Source organism: Diachasma alloeum, unplaced genomic scaffold (genome assembly GCF_001412515.2).
Source record: "Diachasma alloeum isolate Michigan unplaced genomic scaffold, Dall2.0 Dall_scaffold_01395, whole genome shotgun sequence".
In the NCBI taxonomy this organism is placed as follows: domain Eukaryota; kingdom Metazoa; phylum Arthropoda; class Insecta; order Hymenoptera; family Braconidae; genus Diachasma; species Diachasma alloeum.
Genome location: NW_021681496.1, coordinates 15,661 through 18,270, shown reverse-complemented (window position 1 = coordinate 18,270; position 2,610 = coordinate 15,661).

Here is a 2,610-nt window from a genome sequence, read left to right as displayed (position 1 = left end):
GATTCCTTGCATGTATCCTTCGTCATAGAAATTTTGAGAGAGTTCCCACTGCTCAACTTGTCTCTGGATTTGGTCGTCGAGTCCGTCATGGAGCACTATTTTATTTTTCCATATGTCAATTAATTGTATTATCAACTCTCTGATGGCTGATGGTTGGACTCCTCCAAGCATCAGGGAGTTATTTTTTGTAGCTGCTATAATTAACTCACTTCCATATTCTTGATTATTTGAATCTTCCATTATTACCGAACTGATTCTAGCGAGCTTGACTATTGAAACGTCAGATTGATCCACGCTGAAGTGGTTAATGAATGATTATGCATCAACTATTGCGTCGTTTGTTCCGAATCCCCACTTCTTGTGAATTTGAATGTTCCCACCGAGCATTATCATTCTTTCGGAATGTAATTTCTTCTAACGTATTTCCTGGCCGATTCCCCAATCTTTTCGCGGAAAGAACTGCATGAAATCAGTATTTAGTTCGATATTATATTCTCTCATTCAAATGTTTCTATCTATATGAGAGAGATATTGATACTCACGTTAGGTGTCATTAGAAAATTTACTCCACTATTTATTCCGCTTCTTTGATCAATTTGGAATTTTATCCTTTACATGCATCAATGATTTCTCTAAAAACAATGTTGTTGATTGATCTTTCTTCTTCATCGGTTTCTGCGCCTACGATCTTTATTTTCAATTTCTCCTTACATGTGCATCTGGACAGTGCTACATATAGTTGACCATGACCAAATATTGGAGCATTTTGGTCATTATAAATCCCCACTGTCGAAAATGTTTGACCTTGAGATTTATTAATGGTCATTGCAAACGCTAACCGAACAGGGAATTGAGTTCTGTGGAGAATAAATGGCAACTCCTTGCTATCTTTCGTGTTTAAAGTTATTTTTGGAATGCATACACTCTGCCCTTTTTTCGCTCCAGTGAGGATGGAACAGTGAAGTATATTCCGCGTGATTGGAGTGATAATTAACCGTGTTCCGTTACATAACCCATCAGCAATGCACAAGTTGCGAATGAGCATCACAGCAGCACCAATTTTCAATTTCAATTTATGAGGTGGTAATCCATTGACATTGATTGTGTGAAAATATTCTGGTTGGAATCTCAACATCAGATCGTCGTCATCGGTTCCATCACTATCAGAGGCAGTTACCCGATCGTAACTGATACTCTCTTCTAATTGGCCTGGCAATGATTTTAGAATTTGTTCATTCAGCATATTGACTTGTTTGTTCAGAGGTGCCAGTATTACTGATTTTGAAATATTTTCTTCACTGAAATTTTCATGGAAAGTATCCCTCATTAAATTCTCCGAATACATGCCGTCAGGGACGATCATTTCCGATGTTTTCCCATTTCCAATATCCAGTAACCACTTGGCAAATTCTGTTTTATTTGCCCGCATATTTCTCGTTAGTTCGAATTTTTTCATCATTGTCCAAATCGGCCCATTTACCATTGTCGCTGCAACTATTTGACGACGACCTGCTCCTTTAACAACTGGTAAAACTTGCCGAAAGTCACCACCAAATAGAATATACTTTCCGCCAAACGGTAAATTTATTTTTAGAATATCTCTCAAGGTTTAATCTATAAGTTTTAGAGCTATTCCAGGAATCATTGATGCCTCGTCCCAAATTATGACATCTGTTTCCATTAAATTTTTTTTTTGATTTTTAGTAGGGGATAATTTTTGATCATTTTCTGGGAAAGTTATTGGCAGCTTAAAGAAACGGTGTGCAGTTCGACCATTGGGTAGAATGATTGCTGGAATTCCGGTCCAGGCGATCGATGTAACTTTTTTAGCTAAACTTGTTTGATAATGATAAATACATTGGTAGAGAAAGGTTTTTCCGGTTCCGCCTGGTCCATCAATGAAGAAAATATTCTGTGGGTTCGTAATAACCTCTTGATTATCGAACGATTCTGTAATTTTTCTGAAAATTCGCAACTGGTCCTTATTCAATTGCTTAATCATGGCGTCCGCTATAATTCTATGCTCATCTACTGGTAAATCGTCATTGGAAATGCTATCTTCGTTAATTATTTCACTTTCTTCGAATCCGAATTGCAGTAATGTTTTGTCTTCANAAATTTCAGTAATGTTTTGTCTTCACTGAGCAATCGTTGCTCAATTTCATACAGAGCTTTCCCTTCAGAACATCCATCACATAGACTATGTTTATGAATTTCCTATAGATTTTTCACATCTAGATTGTCACATGTGAGGATTAGATAGGAGAAAAAAGCTCTGAAACTCCTGGGCATCATTGTAGAAGGTCCTTAAAAAAATATAAAAAAAATTTAAAAAAAAAATTCCAAGAGAATAAGAATTTACAGAGAAAAAAAATTTCTGCTTCACTCAGCCGGGAATCGAACCCGGGTCTCCCAGATACGCGCCGGGCACTCTTACCGACTAAGCTACCGGGAACCACAGAAATTCACTCTCAAATTCACCTCAAACACCGCCTAACCTCCTTTAGGCATTAAAGAATTCTAAGAGAATTAGAATTTAGAGAGAAAAAATTTCCGCTTCACCCAGCCGGGAATCGAACCCGGGTCTCCCAGATACGCGCCGGGCACTCT